This window comes from Durio zibethinus, chromosome 16, assembly GCF_047325235.1.
Source record: "Durio zibethinus cultivar Kanyao isolate XHJ-2024 chromosome 16, ASM4732523v1, whole genome shotgun sequence".
NCBI lineage: Eukaryota > Viridiplantae > Streptophyta > Magnoliopsida > Malvales > Malvaceae > Durio > Durio zibethinus.
The window spans coordinates 6446908-6468516 of NC_143177.1; the positions used below are offsets into that span (position 1 = coordinate 6446908).

Sequence of the window (21609 nt, forward strand, 5' to 3'; positions counted from 1 at the left end):
AAATCTGAAACTCTACAAAACTTGGAACCTTGCAAATCTATAATCTTTGCAAAACCTAGAACCTTTGCAAATCTGGAATCTCTGCAAAACTTGAAATCTCTATGAATCTGAAACCTCCAAGAATCTTGAATCATTTACGAACTTTTGAAATTTTTGCAGTACTTGGAACCTTATGAATATAAAATCTTAGCGAATTCTATGCGAAACTTGAAATTCTTGCAAACCTTTACGAATCTTAACTTTTTATGATTTTTGAAAAATTTAAGAATTTTTTTATGAAACTTGGAGTCTTAGAATCTTTCAATTTCTATTATGGAACCTTGCAAATCTTTGACACAAATCCTTGAAATTTCAAAATTTAAATTTTTGGATTTCAAGCCAAAATTTTGGATTTTTTTTTGCATTGAGCAAAATGATGTCTTTTGACATTTCCTAACTAAAGTTTTTAAAGTTGTTGCTCATTTTTTAATTTAAAGTTGTGGACTAATTTGGGCCCGGACGTAGTGGGTATCTATATCTTTACGTAATTTTTATTTCAAAGAAAATGTACAAACATGGGTAACTGTAGATATTCCATTTTGCTCAAGAGTTTCTTTAAGATTAAAAATGGGCCTTCGACTGTAAATTGAGCCCAATTGCGAAGTTTTGAGCCTAATAGGAGAAAGTTTTAACTTTAATTTGATTTAAATTTTGGTTTATTTATATTTTTTTTTCAAAAATAAATAAATAAATAATGTCCAAAAGTCCAAAAAAAAGTTAGATTAAAAAAAAGGTAAGGAAAAATCATAAATAATGATTAAGGAGACCACAAATTCATCAAATTCCAAGAAGTATAAGCACAATAAAATCACAGAGATAAATTCACGTCAAATCCCAGATTATGTGAAATTTGTCCAAAATTAAAGAGGTTTTAATCTTTATAAAACGAAAAATAAATCACACACAAAGATGACGAACAGATTGGGTTCTTGATTCTGGAATTGAGTGGTTTTAATTTCTAGGTTTTGCTCTAGGAATTTGAGGTTAAAAGTTGAGGTTTATTTTTGGTTCTGGGAATTCACTATAAGGAAATCTCAATTTCTAGGTTCTAGAATTGAATCCAATTTTTGTTATTTTTGGATTTGTTTAAAACTTTAATTTTTAGGTTATTGGTTTGTTAATTTGATTTTTTCTAGAACTGGGTTTTGATCTTTGGGTTTGATTATAATCTATTGAAGCCTGGGTTTGTTGGAATTTATCTGGTTTGGTTTTTTTTTTTTTTTTTTTTTGGAAATTTTTTGGGGATTTCTAGGCTTTAGTTTGAATGTTTCAATTTATGGGTTTTGTTGAATTTTTTGGTTAAATGTTTGGTTTTTTCAATGGTTCTCACAGTGGTCGGAAGGGTCTACAGTGATCGATTTATGGATTTCTGAAAAAGTTTATAGTTTTTTACGATCGGTTGAATTTTCGATGCCAGAACCTAGGTTTTTTGGTCGAATTTTGCATTTGGTTAAATTTTCGAGGAGACTTATAGATAGAAGTTAGTGAAAGTATGAACTAGAGAGAGAAAAGAAAAAGGCCTTTTGAAGAAAAGACCAAAATTTTCTCTTTTATACGCAAGTGAAATGAAGTCGTTTTGGATAAGCTTTCACCCACGTACGACCCGACGACCCATACGTTAACCAGCACCCCAAATCCGATTCGATCGCAAGTTTTTTTGTGTATTTTATTTCATTATTATTATTATTATTATTATTATTATTATTATTATTATTATTATTATTTCTTGATTTTTTATGTGTTTTATTATTATTATTATTATTATTATTAATTATTAGTTATATTTAAAAGGAATGAAGAAAAGAAAAAAGAAATTTGGTAATATTATTTATGATGTGTTTTATTTATATATTTTTGCATAATTATTAATTAATTGCATGATATTTTATATTAATTACATGATAATTTATATATTATATTATTTTTGCATTACTGTGTTATAATTGTATGATATATTATTATTGCATTATATTATTTGCATGATAATTTTTATTTATTTTAATTTTTTTAAAAAATTAAAAAAAAATAGGTCAAATTTTTTTTTAATCTTATCAAACTATTGGAAGATTTAAATCTTAAATTAAGTTTTATCAAACAATTGGATGACTTAATGAATTTTTTTAAAAAATATTTTTTAATAATCGTACTAATAGATTGAAGAATAATTCTTGACGAAAAATCTTATCAACATATTGAAAAATATTTCTGGGAATAAATTATTTTCACAAGTAAAAGTTTTTTTTTACAACAAAAAAATTAAATAAATCCGATGATAGAGCCTCTTTAGAGTGAGATACTAGTCTCCATAAATACTTTTAATGCAAGAAAAGTATCTTAAATTACTACTAAATTATTAGAGTAATTTTAAGATCAATTTTCAATAATTAAATTATTTGGTAAATTTACAAAATAACTTTATGACTTGGATAATTTGAAATCAAACTGATACCATCTTTTAGGTGAGCATTATAAGAGTATTATAATTTTTCTCACGTGTAACCGCACTCATAAATCTAAATCTGATTTAGTAAGCTAAAATCTACTATTTAAAGATAACTAAATTAATCTTAAAATTTCTATTTAAATGGAATAGGTTTAGTTAGGTGATAAGTCATACGTCAATAAAAAAGATTAATGGTGACTCTTAAAATTTATGTATAGTGATAAGTCTATGAATTTATACGTTACGACACTTCAAGTTGTCTTGTCTCCTTAGCTTTCAAGCCTCACCTCATGCATCATAGAGTCACAATTTCTTGAGTATTTATCTACACCAATTTCAAGAATGAGGTTATCTTCGTTGAAAAAGATGCCTATATTTGATAGTTCAGGTGAAATTGCTTAAACTAAAATTTTCAAATAATTGATTTGAATCAATCCTAATTTATGTGGATCGATTTTATTCGAATATTTTTTTATGTTGATCGAATACAAATTAGAAAATAAAAAACTCGCATAGATCAAATCGAATTAAAAAAATTAAAAACCTAAACTAATTCAATATAATATCCCTCTAACTATTACATCATAATCAATCATTAAATAATCAATTAATAAATTAAAATATAATTAAATAATTAAATTTACGTATAATAAAATTTGAACATATGAACTTAAGATTTTAAAACCTTCTTCTCATCAATCAAAACCTCATTAGTAAAATGATACTTTTATTTCGCTGTTATGCGCCTATATGGATTCAGAGAACATGAAAACATGAACATTAATATAAACTAGAAAAGTGGAAAAGGACCAGCGTTATCTCCTCCTCCACATATTTTAATAATCGCAGCTAGAAAGGTTCATTCAATTGCTGCTTGGGAAAGTGTTTAGGCTTTTTAATAATTATTAATATTACACTCCCCCTTTGTTGTGTGATTTTTTTTTAGTTTTTAAATTATATTTTAAATATGTAAAAAAAAATTATTTTAAATTTTAATAGATAAAAATATATAGATAAATATAAGTATATTTATTTTATAATATAAATTATAACTTAGTTATATATAAACATATTTTTTATAAAATTAAAATATAAAATAATATCTTTATTAATATAATTAATATATAAATATAAAAAAATAAATAATAAAATATATTCTTTTATATATCTCAAAAAAGATTTAGGTAAAATATTTCAATTTCAATTTTAACTTAACTCAAATTGTTTAAAAAAGTAAAACTTAACTCAATCCTTATTTTTAAAAAATTGCATGAATTAAATTATGACAAATCAAAATAAATTGGATATAAAATTTTTTTATTCATACATTCATTAACTATTTTTTTTCAAAATTTATATAACAAATAAAATTTTAAGAAACAAAAAATGATAAAAAAAGGCAAATAGGGTGGCAAATGAATTTATTAATTAAAGTATTAAATAATATTTTTAATAAAATATATAAATATAAAATTAATTAAATAATAAAAAAATTTATATACTGATAAATAACATTTAAAACTTTACTTTTATCCAAACTCAATTTAGAAAAAAAAATACTCAACCCAATTGTCTCAAATTAAAAAAAAAAACATATTTAATGAAATAAATCGAAATTCATCAGATACAAATTATTTTATCATTTTTATCTTAATTGATTTTTTTATTACAAAATTGATCTAATAAATGTAAACACATAATTTTATACGAATTATTTCGAGTTTGCTCAATTCTATTTATGCTTAATTTGCATCTATAATTTGAATCATTTGAGAATTTTAATTAAATTTATTTTATAAAGTTATTTGAGCTTTATTTACTTTAGGTTAAATTAAAATTTATCGATGAAATTTAAATATGAATTATTTAATCTTAAAAACACAAGTATGATAACGAAGGCTCAAAAATTAATTTGAATCTAAATTCAAATTTTAAGATCCAATTACTTTGGTCAATACAAAATTTAATTATTTAGATTTAAAATTCAATTTTTAAAGCTCGATTTTAAAAGCTCAAATCTGATAACAATAAAGACCTAAACTTCAATCTTAGGCTCAAGTTAAGTTTGTAAGCCTAATTTCATTCTTATTTTTTATTTTATTTTTTTAAAATTAATTAAATTTATTTATTTATTAAAAAACACAAAAAAAAAAAAAACAAGGGAAACAGGTAAATTGAAGTGACTAGCAGCCACCGTACCTGGGAGCGTCATGCCACAACCAGCCAAGTGCCCATTCTGTATTTTTTTAGTGCATTTCCAGATTGCAATTTTGGTTGAAACATTTAATTCTTGTTGTTTTATGTGATTCTATTCATAGATATAGATGAGCAATTCATAACGAGAAAATACACAGAAAAAAATTGATACAGGAATTCACAAAAAATTTTCTTAGAAGAAATGCTCGAAGTTCTCTCTTCCACCATAGCTAAATTTCCATCACACCCCATCTCCCACAATCTGCCATCCGAAACCAACCCTTGAAACAAAATAGTTCCCCCCTCCCTCAGCCAATCCGTGCCACCTAATCCACCACAGCCAATCCAGTTCAGCCCCTCCCCTGTGCCTACCTGACCAAAACACCCTAAAACCACAACCTCCACCAATATCAACCCTATTTCTACCAATTCACCAAACTAAAAGCCAGCACCTTGCAGCCCCAAAGAAGAGTCGAAACCCAGTCCCAACCGAGCCTCCCACTATAACCCCCATCATACAGCCTCAATCCCCAAAACACACCTTTCGCAACCGCCACGACCCTACAGCCAACCAACACTATCAAAACCCATTCTGCCAAAATCCAAAATTGCATAAAAAAATCAACCAAAAAATAAGAGCAGCAACTAGTTTTGCAAGGAGGCAGTTTCGTGGGTTTAGAGGTGGGTTTGGTTTGGATTTGCAGCAAAAAAAATAAGTCGAACGATAAAAAAAAAGAAAGAAATAAAAGAGTTATTTTCTGGGTTGAGAAAGCCACTAGCAACGGTGGTACATAAGAAGCCAATGGCGGTGATGAGACTTTGGGATGATTGGGAATGGTGGAAGTGGAGAGGAGAACAAAAGCAACAACTTAGTAAAAGCCTAGCCAAATCGGACAATGGAGAACAGCAGAAAAAAGGGGTTGAAGCCGTCAGCTATTACTTCAAATCTAGGATTGTAGGGGCCGATTCTCGAAAATCTGACTCTAGAACATGAACGAGGAATTCAAGGTGAAGCTATGGTGAAAATTTAGGGAGGGTACGACGTTGGACGGTGGTGATACGCGATGGCGGTAATGGAGGAGGCTGGTCGGTTCTGGGTTTTGTTTCTCCGAAGAAGGGAAGACAGAATTGTTTTTTTCTTTAAAGAGGAAGAAATGATTAAAAAAAAGATAAGCTTTATAAAGTTGCAAAAAAAAGGCAGCAGATTTGGATTGACACAGAGACTCGACCTGTGACCCGGAGAGTGACCGAAACCGTGCCATCCAAATCTAGCCCAAGTGCTAAGCTCTTGTTCAAGGTTCACACATGTTTCAGCCCAGCAACTTGGTTTATTGGGCTCAATAGATTTTGGGTCCGCTATTGAACCTTTATTGGGTGTAATTTCATTGCTTTAATTATTTATTACTTGTTTCCTTTTTTTATTATTTATTTTGCATTCATGCCATTGATAAATGATATTTTATGGAATTAAAAATTATGAGTGCTTATGTTAATATTATATTTTTATATATTTTTTGCTAGTGGAATAGTTGTTATTATTGTTTGAAAAATAAAAAATGTAAGATAATATTTCTCAAAAATGAAAAAATAATATTGAAACCCCACTTAGATCTTAGAAGGAATTCAAATTATGTTTTGAAAGATTAATTATTTCGAATTCTACTTAAATATTAGAGAATTAAAGAAAATTATTTTTCTCAAAATAAATAATAATAATAACAATTTCTCTTTCCCTTGTATATATTTGCTTTTTGCATTATCATGCATATGTCATTAATTATATTCATATATTTAATTTGATATTTGCATTTTTAAACCTCTCTAAAAAATCAATAAAAATCTGATTTTTTTTAAAAGGTCATTAAAAGTGAGATTGCTCCAAAAAATTTATCTAGATGTTAGAGATTTTTAGAGAGGTTTAATAAAAAACAAAAAACACTGAAATCCTAAAATCCTAAAATTTAAAATCATTCAAATCCTAAAAACATTGACCTAAGCCCACACCTAAAACCATCCCAAAATTTTAAGAATCTATATAAAAATCTCATATGAAAATAATTTGTTTTTGAATGATGCCTAGAGGATGGGCTATTTAAAAAATTTTGTTTCATTAAGTTTCTCACATGATTCCTTAACAAAAAACAATAATAAGATTACCAAAAAAATAAAAAAAAAAAACAAAAATAAAAATGGGATCTCTGTTGAGCTAAAAGCCTCTAATCCAATCACACTAGCAGAAGCGAAATCAAACAATAAATCAAACACACAAGAAACAATAATTTAACATGATTCGATCCAACTAACATACATCCACGAATAAAAAACAAGATCCACTAGTTGTAGAGAATTACAAACATACATCAAATCATCAACCTCACTCAATAATCAATACTCATAAGACACTCTCAATCTCCTCTAGTCCTATGGAGTATTTTTAACCCAAATAAACACAAACCCAAATCCTTGTCCACCCTTTCAACATAATCAAACACATACTCATATGCTCCCATATATCATACCTATGTGAACCCTCTCATCTCTTCTAGTCCACTCACAAACAAACATACACACCAATAAGACGTAGAGCTCTAATACTCTTATGGGGTGTCTATCTCACAAAATCTTACAACTCTCTTACATCTTTTTCTCATTCCTAACCCTGTAAAGACTTCACCTACTTATAACTATACAAACTTGCCCATTAAGAATCTCTCTCCTCTTAGAATTCTTCTCCTGCAAGTCAAACTTACCTATTAAGAATCTTTTTCTCTTAAAATTCTTCTCTTGCAAGTCAAACTTACCTATTAAGAATCATTTTTCTCTTAGAATTCTTCTTTTGCAAGTTTTCTTGTCCATCAAGCAATATCTGATAAATCTCAAATAAATCTCAAACAAATCCCAAACAAATCTTTTATGAGATTTGAGTCAATATTCCCAACAATCTCAAGTATAAATAATCCATCAAGCAATATCTGACAAATCTCAAATAAATCTCTTATGAGATTTGAGTCAATATTCCCAACAATCTCAAGCATAAATAGTCACACTTAAACTCTATCTAAAGGTTAAAGAGTTTGAATAATCTTTTTATATTTAAGGACTCGATTTCAAAATCACATCTCATCAACATACTTGACACGTATTTGAATATTTTCATTTTTAAATTATTGCTGACATATGTTTCACGCATTTATTATTTGTTATTTAATTGTTACATCACTTTTTTCCTACATAAATAACTTTTTATAGAAAATGTTATTTCAAAAAATAGAATTTAAAATAAAACTAAAATAACATCATGTGAAAAATAATTTTTGGTGCTCTATCTAGATATTTGAGGGTTAAAAACAATTATCATCTACCAATAATGTTATTTTCATTTTAAAATGAATGACATGGTGAATCTTAGGGAAAAAAGTTTGTCTTTAATTCTACTTAGACATTTCAAAAATTTAAAATGATTCTTTAACTTAAAGATTTCTTCAATATTTTAAACAAAAAGTTTGAATAAAATTAATTTTATTTTGAAAAAAAAGTGAAGGGAATGATTATTAAATTTCATATGAAATTCATTTTTATCCAAAACTAAAGATAACGCATGATTAATTGATATTATTTTTAAACGGGTGCTGTAGAAATGCTAATATTTTTTCACATGTAATTGTAATCCTAAGTGTAACTTAATTTTCAAAGATCAAAACATCTTTTGATAAAACTTAAAATTCGTTTTGATTGTTTTATTAAAAAAATAAATTTTTTAAATAAGCAATCACACCTAATAAAAAAAATTAATGGCAACTACCTGTTTTGAAACTTTTAAAAATTTTTGTCTAACAATCCCAAAAATTGTTATAACAATAAAAAAATAAAAAAATAAAAAAAATGAAACCTCAAAATGAAAGGGTTTTCAAAAAAAAAAAAAGAAAATTAAAAAAAAAAAGACAAAGGAAGGAGGTGCTATATGAACACTTGAAACGGGGTGAAACATTTTAAATTTATCTCCAATTTTATCCTATTTTTAAAAAAATCTTGAATTGATCTTTTTTTTTTTTTTTCAAATGCAACTATATTAGACCAATACGCATTAAAACCAATTGAACATGAATTGCTCTGTCATCCCTATTTTTTTTTTTTTTCATAAAATTTATTTAATAAAAAATAAAATTAAAAAATCATATAAATTTAATAAAAAAATAAGTAGAGATAAGTGGAAGGAGAGGTGCCACGTACACGTCCTCCCTTTGCCCCAATCTCTACAAAATTAATAATATAGATTTTATGAGAAAATATTGAATATATTGTTAGTGTAATTTTTTAATTTTATAAAAGAGGTTAATAGGATGACACATGTTTTTTAAGATATATTTAACAAAATAAAAAAACTAATTAAAAATAGAAGTGGAATATGTTTCACTATATTAATTTTGCTTATAAAATTAAAAGACTCCATTTTAGAGAGTATCAAATAATTTCTCTATTTTTATTACACGAATAGTAATTTATGTTTAAATTATAAAACAAAATAAATATTTAAAAGAATTTGAAAATATAGTATCAACTACATTTACAAACAATGGTAATATGTAGTTTTATGAATAATCATTTTTTATATTTAATTTTCTTAATTCCAATTTTATTTTTTATTAAAATTATCATTATAAACAAAAGGCGATTAAAATGATATTATCATATATTAAGATTAGTGAAAATAAATATTTTAAAATATAAAACAAAATTTATCTCGTAGCAAAGCAACCGAAAAAATTCTAGTTATTATTAAACATATGTATAAATTTGGATTTTCTAGTGTTTCTATGTGAAAAAGGCCATATCCCTCTACAAATACAAGCACTGTGACGTGTGTGCTCAAACATATGGAAGCCTGCACGTTAATAGGCAATTTATGCATATATATATATATATATATATATATACACATATAGATACAATTGGAGAGAAAAGGAAAGAGAAACCTCAGTAACATTAGAGAATTTATGCGGGAGTGGAGGATCTGCAACATCCTTCTTTGGCAGAATTCGAATTGGTTGGCCTGCAAATATTGCATTCTGCAAACCAAGTGGCACAAACGTCAATTACATATGAATGGGGAAAATCGTAATTTGAACATTAGAATGAAATGACTAAAAGCAAAAGCAATGATGATTTTTTCTTTTTCTTCTTTTTTTTTTTTAATGAATAAGAATAACTAAAATTTGAATGTGGAACACCATAAAATGGTCAGGAATGGACTAATGGGTGGTCAATATCTGAAACTAGACGCATCACTCATGCAAGCGTTAAACAACATATCATCGAAAACCACTTTTTGCCCCATTGAGTCTTGCAAAATCCGTACACACTTGCAAATAAAAGTTGTGGCTTTTATACATATCGATGCCTAGCATAAAAATTTTCCTTCTTTATAGTATTTTTTTTTTCTTATATTTGAATCATATCCGCATTCGATTAAGTATTGAGAGGGGTAGTTGAGAAACATAACGAATCCCAGTAACATAATGTGCACGCAAGTCGCAACATATGAATATCTTTACATTCACAACCATGAAGAAGTCATATTCTGCATGGAATTAATTGAATGGGGGTAAAATTTATTGTTTCTTATTGATTATGAATGGATTTGACGTAGTAGTCTGATAGTGGAAATGACCCAAAAACTGGGTTGGTTGAAAGAGCAGACAGTCGATGACAACATACTGGAGGAGGAAATATTGACGAGAAAGAGGCTGGATGAATTATTGGAAAAAGAAGAAATCTTTTGAAAGCAAAGGGCACAGGTTGATTGGTTCAAGGGAGGTGACAGGAACACAACATATTTTCATGCACAGGTGAATAACTGCCTAAGGAGAAATTGCATCATGGGACGGGAAAATAGCAATGGAAGTTGGTGTGAGGTGGAAGAGGACGTGAATAATATTGCCAAGAACTATTTTGAGCAGCTCTTTGAATCCCAAGAATCACACAATAAAGAAATCATTCTTGAGATGATGGATCACCAAATCATAGACTAAATGAACCGGCTTCTATTACTAGAGTTCAAACCAGAAGAAATAGTTCAAGCCCTTAAACAGATGCATCCCACTAAATTGTCAGGACTTGATAGTACGCAGGCTATTTTCTACCAAAAATATTGGCATATTATTGGTCATGATGTTATCTCATTTTGTTTAGACGTTTTAAACGGTCACCATTCTGTGCATGTCGTCAACAAAACTTACATTGTCCTTGTCCCGAAAGTTAAAAGTCCTAGAAACTTTGAACAATTTGACTTATCAACTTGTGCAATGTCACTTATAAATTAGTGTCTAAAGTACTAGTGAACAGAATGAAATATGTTCTTCGTAGGTGCATAAGTGAATTTCAGAGTACATATTATGGAGAATAGTGACTCAAATTTTATAACAGATTTATTTGAAATTAATTAGATATTACTTTATAGATACAAAAACTTGTAAAAGAAGAATTTTAAGAGGAAAGTGATTCTTAATAGATAAGTTTGATTTGCAGAAGAAGAATCTTAAAAGAAAAAAGATTCGTAATAGACAAATTTATAAGCGTATAAATAAATGAAATCTCTATAGAGTTAGGCATAAAAAATATATATAAGACAGTTGTAAGGTTTTATGAGATAGATACTCTATAGGACTACTAGGGATTCAAGTCTTATTGGTGTGTATGTTTATATGTTTGTGAGTAGACTAGAAGAGATTGAGATGATCTATATAAGTATGGTGAATTGGTGTACATGAGTATGTGTTTGTTTGGGTTAAGAATACTTTATAAAACTAGAGGAGATTGAGAGGGTCTATGAGTATTGATTGTTGAATGGTTGATATGATTTGATGTATGTAATTCTCTACAACTAGTGGATCTTTTTTCTTATTTGTAGACATAGGTCAATTAGGCGAAACCATGTTAAATTACTATCTCTTGAGTGATTATTTAATTGTTTGATTATACTTCGGCTGGCTTGATTGGATGGGTGTGTGAATGTTTATGTGTGGACTAGAGAAAATTGAGAAGGTCCATATATGTATGGTGGTGTGACTGATTAATTATTTGATTTAACTTTCGCTGGTGTAATTGGATTGGGGCCTTTTGGCCTAACAGTAGTATCAAAGCTGAATGTTCAAGATATGGGAAGAAGCAAGTCCAAAAGAGTTCGACTCAAGGAAAAAGTTTGAGTTTATGTTTTGAAGATTGATTTGTGTGAAGTGTGAAGACATACAGAGAAGATTGTTACGAAATTTTCATTGCAAGTGGAGCCAATCATGTTTAGTATGAAGATAGATAATTTGATGAAATTTGCATCAAGGTAAAAATTGTTAGGAATAATGACTCAAATCCCATAACAGATTTGTTTGAAATTAGTTGGATATTACTTGATAGACAAGAAAACTTGCAAAAAAAAAATTCTAAGAGAAAATTGATGTTTAATAGGTAAGATTGATTTGTAGAAGAAGAATTCTAAAAAGAAAAAGATTCTTAATTGGCAAGTTTGTATACTTATAACTAAGTGAAGTTTCTATAGAGTTAAGCATGAGAAAAAAAATGTAAGAGAGTTATAGAGTTTTATGAGATAAACACCCCATAAAATTATTGGAGATTCACGTCTTATGGATGTGTATGTTTGTGAGTGGACTAGAGGAGATTAACATAGTCACATAAATATGGTGAATTGATGCACATGGGTATGTATTTATTTGGGTTAACAATACTTCATAGAACTAGAAAAGATTGAGAGGGTTTTTAGGTATTGATTGTTGAGTGGTTAATATGATTTGATGTATATTTTTAATTCTCTACTAGTTGATTTTTTTCTCATCTGTGAGCATAGATTGGTTAAGCCGAATTACATTAAATCGTTATCTCTTGTGTGATTATTTAATTATTTGATTATGCTTCTGCTAGTTTGATTGGATAGGCCTGTGAATGTTTGTAAATAGATTAGAAGAGACTAATAAAATCTACTTAGATATATTGGTGTAATTGATTAATTGTTTGATTTTGCTTTCATTGATATAATTGGATTAAGGCCTTTTGGATTAACACATTTATCCCGGGTAGACTTATTATGAACAAAGTTTTAGTTGCCTATATATATAGCTGTTATTGTCCAAGCAGAGGCCTTCAACAGGAGGATCCCTTGCCACCATATTTGTTTTTGTTTTATGCAAATGGATTGTCTGCTCTACTATCGAGGTCTTAAAGGAGTAAAGAAATTCAAGGAGTTAGGGCAAGCAGATTTGGCCCTAGAGTAAATCACTTTTTCTTTGCCGACGACAGCTTGATGCTCGCTAGAGCGAACAGAAGTGAGAAGTGATGGCGAGAAGGTGAAAAGCATGCAAAAGTTATATGAAGAATGATTGGGGTAGAAAATTAACTTTAACAATTTAGCGCTTTTCTTCAGTCATAATGCTACAAGGGACCTGAGAGATACCCTCCAACAGTTGTTTGACATCAACGCAACTGCTAGTTCAGAATAGTACCTGAGGTTACCAACCTTAGTGGGTAGAGGGAAGAAAAAAGCCTTCGGGAGTTTAAAGGAGAAAGTACAGGCTAGGATTCAGCATTGGAGTGGACGACTTTTGTCAATGGCTGGAAAGGAAGTTTTCATCAAAGCAGTGTTGTTAGCCATTCCAGCATACACAATAAATTGATTCCTATTACCGAAGTCATTATGCTAGGAACTTGCAAGCATCCTAAGTAGGTGTTGGTGGAGAAGTCAGACAAGTTGGAAAGGCATGCATTTAATTAATTGGAAAACATTTTGTACGCCAAAAACAAGAAGTGGCATCGGCTTCAGAGACCTAGAGAAATTCAAACGAGCAATGCTAGGCAAGCAAGGTTGGAAGCTTCTACAAGATACAGAGTCACTATGCTACAAGGTACTGAAGGCTAGATACTTCCCCTGAACCAGTTTCAAGGATTCAGAATTGATAGATGTGGAGAATGGCAGCTGGAAAGAAGAGTTGATATGCATGGAATTCAACCAAGCTGAGAAAGAAACGATATGTGCAATCCCATTGAGTAAAACCGGATTGCCTGACAAACTGATCTGGCATCACAATAAGCATGGGGAATACACTGTCAAAAGTGGTTACAGGTTGCAGATAGCGACAGAGATGGAAACGGGAAGCCATTCGTTGATCTGGAGGAAAATCTGGAGAGCTTAATTATCTCCAAAGGTGAAACTATTTGCATGGAGGACCTGCCATGAAATCCTGCCAACGATGGGGGGAGCTAGCTACCAGAATGGCAACAGTTAATCCATGTTGTCCAAGATGTGGAGGAGCGAATAAGACCGTGGTCCATGCATTAAAAGACTATTCCACCCCACGTAAAGTATGGGCTGATTCAGATAGCATGCAGCAGTTGACCCAACTGCAAATCCATAGCTTCAAGGAATGGCTGGAACAGGCATGTCAGTTTTGTCAAATGCAGACTTTGAACAATTCATAATGGTTCTGTGGCTACTGTGGGAAGATAGGAATCTGCATGTCAAGAAAGGACAAAGACAACTGGAGGAGGCCATAAGCCAAAAAGGTCAAATGCTACTGGTAGAGTTTCAAAGTAAAACAGTGATGCAACAAAGACAGAGAAGCATGAATAAAACGAAGTGGGAAGCTCCACCAGAATCTCTCTACAAAGTTAACTTTGATGGTGCTTTAAACCCACAAAGCAGGAAAGGAGGAATAAGCATTATTGTAAGGGACCACTTGGGTCTAGTTGTGGGTGCTGCCTCTGTCAGAGTAAACTGGGTTGTGGAGGCCAGCATCGTTGAGGCCTATTCAGCAGCTAAAGCATTGTAGATTGCATTATAGATGGGCTTGAGGAGAATCATCTTAGAAGGAGACTCGAGAATTGTCATTAAAGGCTTGCAACAGGAATATGAAGGTCTGTCCAGCATTCCTCCACTCTTACATGACAGCAAGGTGAGCATTGGGGAGCTTGACATTTGCCAAATACAACACACGATGAAGGAAATGTTGCAGCTCACACTTTAGCCCAACATTCCTAACTGCTAGAGAATGATTTGTACTGGATAGATGAACTCCCAAGTTTAATAAACTCAGTTTTACTGATGGATATCACGAATTTGAAGCAATGAAAAGAGCTTTTAATTTAAAAAAAAAAAAAAAAAGAGAATGGATTCGACATGAAACAATCCAAATTTGATTGAAAAATAAAATAAAAAAAAATCTCAAAGTTAAAATATTTTGAATCTTAAAATACTCAAATTTATAATAATTTAAATCTGAAATAATTCGATTTAAACAAAATTCAAATTTGATAGAAGTCGAATCCCATAAACCCACCCGTTTGTGACTCTATATAAACTTTTAGAATATATCTGAAATTCTTGATCGAGTGACCGGCGTAAAGATGACAAAAAGCTAATAATTTCACGCACTGTTTTAAAAAACTATTTGAGGAAACGTACAAAGAAATATCCCAATCAACTCGGCTCCACGACCATTAAACACCGTGTCATATATCACCTAAATTATTCAAAGTATTTGTTTCTTACATTTAGGAGAAGAGCTGTTTGATAAGCATATGGATGCCTAAATGTTATCAGAGCTGACTGTGATTGATCTTTATTCGCACTGGTCACAGAAAAGAAAGACAGTAATGATAGAAAAGGTAAATACATAATTGAACAAAAAAAAATGATATGGAGCAAGCTTTAGAGTTGTAATTACCCCCGAAGCAGGATTTTCTCCACATGGCCACAGTAAGAGAAAAATTCAGTGAGCTCTCCGAGAGTCACTCCTGGAGAAAGGTTGAGAACGAGAACAGTTAAATCCGGATTAGCCATTTTCTTTTTTAGTTTCTTCCTACGATTGTTGTGATGTTTACCATCTCTCTCTGCCCACAAAAAACCAAGAATTCAGAGCAGATCATAAAAATGAATAATTTTACTAGTGGGAGAAAGGAGAATAAAGGGTGGTGATATGCACGAATTTATTCCCCTCTCATAAAGTTTAAAGCTTTCGCAATCCCTGTTATTCTGCGGAGGATAAACATCAATAATTAAGATTCGAGCAACCATTACCATGAAACAGTATATTCGCCATATCCATCCATACTATAAATCTTACTCATGTTGACTTTTCATTGACCAATATTCAGCTTATCTACGTGTCATTCAAAGTTTATTTTTTTTTTAATTTTTTTGTTTGAACACTTTTTTTTTCACTCACATCATTTTTTCTTTGTTCACGTAGCACATAACCTTTGATTTGAAAAAGAAACAAGGGGAAGAAGGGGCAGTTATATTCATTCTTTGATTTAAAAAAAAAAAAAGAAAAAATGGGATGAGTAGTTATCAAATCTTGTGTTCATTGATTTAACAAAAGAAAGAATAGGAGAGGGGTAGATAAAAGGTTTTCCCTTTTTTTTTTTTTTCCTGATGTCTCACTTTTCTTTCTTTCTTTTTCTTTTTTTTTTTTTCAATTTTATCCAAACAATTTTTTAAAAGCTTTTCAGCGTCATCCCATTATCACTACCGTGGTCAAAGTTTGAATGGTGGATTATTCCTGGGGATTTCAAAAAAAAATAAAATTTTGAATCTCATTTCTAAGAACTGTCGCAGCGTCTCTTACGCCTCTTACAATGAATCTTCCATGGTACAAACAACTCATTTATTTGTTCGAGGACATTTCTATTAGTTTCATTTCTTTTACTTTCATATTGTTATCATTAGATTAGTTTGTCGATTTCGAGCAGTAATCAGCTAAGCTTTTTATCAATTCTATTCGGAAAAAAAAGTTTGTTTTCCATTTTTTAAAAATTAGAAATGATGGATGGTTCTTCAAGTTTATTTGCAGATTGCAAATTGCAAATTTCAATTTAAGGATTGGACTCAACAACCCCATCCCTCATCTTAAAAGCTATGCACTATGCATAATTGAAAACCAATTAAAAAAACAAATTATGCATAGTGCATAGCTTTTGAGATGAGGGATGGGGTTGTTGTGTCCAATCCTTAAGATGTCTTAGCATGGGGTTTGATTTTGCTTTTAATTGTATTAAGGTATTAGTAAATATTAAGTGTTTACTCTAAAATTTGGTATATGCTTAATGCCCTTCAAAACTTAAAAAAAAAAATGCAAGTCATGTTATTCTCAAGAAACAAAATTCATATTTAGAGATTGAAGGAGCGGAGCCGGTGGTTGATCTGAAGGGGTCCATTTGCTGGAGTTGCTGAGGCTTTCTTTTATATCGAAACTAATCAGGCTGATGGAAAGAAAAATATACACCAAACAAAAGGAAACAATCATTTTATAACGCAAACTACAGCTTTATTTTATTCTCTCTTATTTATTTATTGATCTTTTAATTTATTGCATGATTATTATTTTATTTTTTATTACATATTAAATATATCAATTAAAATAATATACTCGCAGCAAAGCCGGAGCTAACTTTCTAGTATAAATGAAACAAGCTCATTCTGCCCCGATTAACAGCAGAAGTCCCTTTATTTTTGTTTTTTTTTTTTTTTTTCAGAATTTAAATAATTTTTAATATAAACAAAAAAATTAGTAAACAAATCAAATCAATAACTAATAAACCAATATATAACCGGACGAAATTCATTTATTTAATAAGATTTGAACTTGGATCTTAAAGAAAGAGCTTCTTTCTTGCCATTGAAACAAGAAATTATTGTCCCTTCTATAATAAGTTAGTCTTCAAAATTGTGAAGTTGATAAATGTAAAAACCTAATTCTGTTTAGATTAATTCGAATTTATTCAATTTTTATACTTAATTTATATGTTCTTATTTGAGCTAGTTTAAATATTAAATCAAATTGAATTTGTTCAAGCTTGTTTTAGATTAGTTATTTTTAATTTAATTTAATTATTATTAATATTATTATTTAGAATTAATCAAATTAATTGAAAATTTAATTAAAAATTAATTAATTAAAATAAAGTTAAAAAAATGGCAAAAAAACAAAAAACAATAAAAATCAATGGTTGGCAATTCAGGTCATGTGAGGCCAAAATTTTTAGGCTCTGCATAATGCACCAACCACTACCTTGCACACTGCCCAACTACCACTGTACAATTTTTGTCCATTATGAAAATTTAGAAATAATTTCATAAGCACCAAGCACCAGGCCAAAAAAAAGAAAAAACTAACCTCTATTCACATGTCTCCAACAAAAGAACCTAGCAATACCAACCCGGCACCTAACATGAACCAAACACAATCCCTGCTTGTAACCTTAACCCATTGGCACTTAAGCATCATCACCAACCTTGACTTCACCCTCGTTTGTACCCTAACCACCCCTAGAGCACCAACATCCAAAACATACAAAAAAAAAAAAAAAGAACAACCATCCCTTGCCTAAGCGCATGCCCCATAACCCCATTCTCTGAACCACCACACTCATCACCCTCATCAACCTTTAACAGCTCCAAATCGTGCCATACCTAGCTCGACACCAGCACTAAGACCCTCCAAATAGCCCCAACTCTAGTCTTCAGCCAAGACCTAAGCTCCAGCCTTTCCCAAAAAAATCGAAGCACCACAACCCCATAACACCAATGTCAGTCGACCACCTAGTCACCACTCTATACTTATAGCCTTTAAACCCAGCTCCAGCTCGTTTTAGTACCAAAGTCCTAAAATGCACACACACAAAGCCCTATTCAGCCTTCTAGCCACACCTCGCACTTACCGACCGCCTTTCATACCAATACTACTCCCAAGCCTTACATAACCCCTATTCACCGCCCTATCAACCAACAAAACTACCAAGAAAAAATGCTTAAAAACCCACAAGAAACAATCCCATTATGCCAACCAACAAAAAAAAATCCAAAAGAAAAATTCAAAGTCTTCGTCACGAGGAGAAACTACTGACACCAAAGCTATCCTACAAAACAAAAATCAATTTCATTTTTTTAAAAAAATAAAAAAAAATTAGTTTCATTTAAAAAAAATAAAAGAGGAGAAAAAGATGAGTGAAGAGGCCCATCAGAGCTAGGTTCAACAACTATAAGGATGAGGCAAATACAACTAAGAGAAGAGAAAAGAAGAAAGAGAAAAAGAAAAAAAAAGAGGTAGAAAAAAAGAAGACAAAAGAACATCGGGCAATGACGGAAGAGTGGCGAGCTGGTGCTGAAGATTGGGGTATACATCGATTAGAAAGTGAAAAAACTTTAACCATTGTTTTTCTTTGGGAAATGGAGGTTAAAATGATTTTTTAAAAATGTAGCTTTTATAGAAGAGAAAAAAAAAAAAACTTGACGGGTTAGACCTAAAATGAAAGGCCAACCTGACCTATGATTTGTACTGACTCGCATTCTTACTTGCTTTGCTAGTGGCCTACAACCCAAGCCTAACTTAAACTCTGCTTGGATTTGATCCATACTCGTTGGAGTCACCATGTCTTAACCCAGTACAGGTTAGACCCGAACTTCAACTCACTTGTTTTAGGCCCTTTCATTGAAATCGGTTTTGGACCCAACTTGTAGTAAATTTTTTTTTAATTTTATTTAGTTACTTGTTTGTTTTGCATGCATTTTTTATATAAGTATTTATTTATTTATTTTTTAATTGTTGGTAAAGAAAATCTATATATTATTTTTCATTTAAAAAAATTATATATATTAAATGATTAAGATTATAAATTGACCTTATAAAATTTTATTTATAAATGCAATAAGATTAAAATTGAATAAAAATCTTGCAATGATGAAATTTCAAGAAGTCCAAGTAATAATTCTTGAAAATTCTCTAGGTGAGAAAAAACTTTTAAAAATTATCAAAGTATTGAAATATTTAAAAATTATTTTCAATACAAAGATTTTTTATTTCTTCGTTTAATTTAAATCATTTTAAAATATATAAATAAAATATAAACTATTTATAAAAATATACCTTTTTAAGAAAAAAATTCGTTTATAGATAATTGCTTCACAGTATAACCTTTAGGGTGAAATAATAATAATAGTAAAAATTAACAAATAATAAAAAATTCTGATGATGGGATTATGAGAAATTCAAGTAGTGATTCTCAAGAAATCTCTAGATGAAAAAAGATTTTTAAAAATTGCCAAAGTCTTGAAATATTTAAAAACTCTTTTCAATACAAATTCGTTTTATTTTTTTTCTTAATTTGATTTTTCTTTAAGAAATAGAAATATAAAATATTTATAAGAATATGGATTTTTTAGAAAATAAATTTATTTATAGATAATTATATTATAACTTTTAAATATTAATAATCATTAAAAAATAATAAAATTTTTTAGGATGAGATTCTAAAGAAGTTTGAGTTGTGATTTTTTAGGAATCTCTAAGTAAAAAAATTTCTTTAAAATAGTGCCAATGTATTGGAGCATTTAGAATAATTTTTGATAAAAATTTCTCATTTTTTTAATAAATAGAATAAGAAATAAATTTCCCTTTCCAATTCTTTTTCGAAAAAATAATGGTTAGTTATCATGCATATTAAAGTATCATGTTTTCAATAAAAGAAAAATGTTTTAAAAAATTATCTCTTTTCTAAGCCCAAGAGAAATCCTTGCAACCTTCATCTAGCCGTCCTTGAAATATGCCCATTAGTGAAAAATTAAATTGTCAATCACCCCATCCATAAGCATTCCAAATAGCAATCATTAATTTGCAAGAGATTTGAAAGTTACGTGCTTTTAATTTTTCTCATTGATTACGAAAAAACTTTATGTGAGGCAATTTTGTGATTACTTTGAAAAAGTTTGGAAATTTGTTGAGCATTTTGTATAGAATATTAAGATTATTTTTGGTGAAAGTAAACATTAAAATTTTGAACAAAGATCTAGCGAAAAAACAAAAAACAAAATGAGTCTTTACATTTGCATCACTTGCATTTACATATGCATCATGAAAAAGATATTTGATTTGTATGCTGTAAAAACAAAAAAGACATTTGCATTTGCATCACTTGCATTTACACTTTTATGTGCATCATGAGAAAGACATTCGCATTTGCATCTACATCATAAAAAGATATTCACATTTGCATCACTTGTATTCGCATTGACATGTGTATCATAAGAAGGATATTTGATCTACATACTGTAAATAAAAAAAAAAGACATTCGCATTTGCGTCACTTGCATTTGCACTTGCATGTGCATCATGAGAAAGATATTTCCATTCGCATCTACATCATGAAAAAAGCATACATAGTTGCATCATTCACATGTATATAAGGAGAAACATTCGCATTTACATCATTTGTATCATAATCAAGGCATTCCCATATACATCATAAAAGAGACATTCGCATTTGCATTACTGACATTCGCATTCAATTGTGCATAATGAGAAAGACATTTACATTTGCATCTATATCATGAAAAAGACATTTGTAGTTGCATCACTTGCATCTGTATCATGAGAAAGACATTTGCATTTATATCATCTGCATCATAACTAAGGTATTCGCATTTGCATCATAAAAAAGACATTTGCATTTGCATCATGGCATTTGCATCATAGAAAGAGTATTTGTAGAGGCATCTATATGAAAGAAACATTGACATTTGCATTATGAAAAAAATTACTAGTATTTATTTTGAAAAGCAAAAAGAGAGAAATAAGTCTATCATGAAAAGATGAAAAAAAGTGAAAATAGTTTGATAAGAGACCAAAGTGTGAAAAATGTTTGAGGAGATGAAAAAAATGATCTGTAAAAAGCGAAGGGGTTATTGAAAAAATGAGATATGATACAAAATAAGATTTTAAGCCTAATTTAGTTAGCACCTAAATTAAATTAAACCATTAGCTAGCACCCATATGATATTTAAGTTATATTTAGCTGGCAACCAGATGATATTTAATCCTAATTTAACTAGCACTTTAAGCTCAGTTTAGCTGACAAATTAAGCTTAGTTTAGATGG

The 21609-nt window shown here is 29.7% G+C and overlaps 1 pseudogene across 1 annotated transcript in view; it reads right to left on the reverse strand.

Annotated features, from left to right (window-relative positions):
- LOC149514250 (binding partner of ACD11 1-like) overlaps positions 1-16076 on the reverse strand; it is a 54027-nt pseudogene extending 37951 nt beyond the window's left edge. The window contains exons 1-3 of the transcript XR_016328482.1: positions 15403-16076; positions 15228-15306; positions 9652-9744 (exon numbers count right to left, since the gene is read on the reverse strand). The product of XR_016328482.1 is annotated as a binding partner of ACD11 1-like (transcript). The remainder of the gene's footprint in view (positions 1-9651; positions 9745-15227; positions 15307-15402) is intronic.
- Positions 16077-21609: the final 5533 nt, after the last annotated feature.